Source organism: Penaeus monodon, chromosome 25, assembly GCF_015228065.2.
Source record: "Penaeus monodon isolate SGIC_2016 chromosome 25, NSTDA_Pmon_1, whole genome shotgun sequence".
Classification (NCBI taxonomy): Eukaryota; Metazoa; Arthropoda; class Malacostraca; order Decapoda; family Penaeidae; genus Penaeus; species Penaeus monodon.
The window spans coordinates 13528945-13529298 of record NC_051410.1 but is presented as its reverse complement, the minus strand read 5'-3'; positions in this window follow the sequence as shown (position 1 = coordinate 13529298).

The following is a 354-nucleotide window of genomic DNA, read 5'->3' as shown; positions in this document are numbered from 1 at the left end:
ATGATACAGAAAGAAGTCATTTCACTAACGTAGACATTCTGAGAGGTGTGAGACAATATTGTTCAGCGAATGCAGAATGCGAATTTTGGCGTCAACTCTGCTCATCGATTTATGACCCGAATGTCTTCCAGTTATCCGTAAGAAACCAGAATCGAACACCGACGTCCCGGCCGGTGGGGCGGGGGCGATGTGGTTACGTCCGTCGTGCGTCGTGATGCAGTTCCCGTGTACTCCGAGAGTGTCATTTTGTGTGGTCGGAGCGCGAAAGGCTTCCGTATCGGCTGTCGAGGCACTGACGGAATGCGCGTCGGGGTCGGGACGGTGATGGGGGTCAAGGTCTTCAAGATGCCTTCA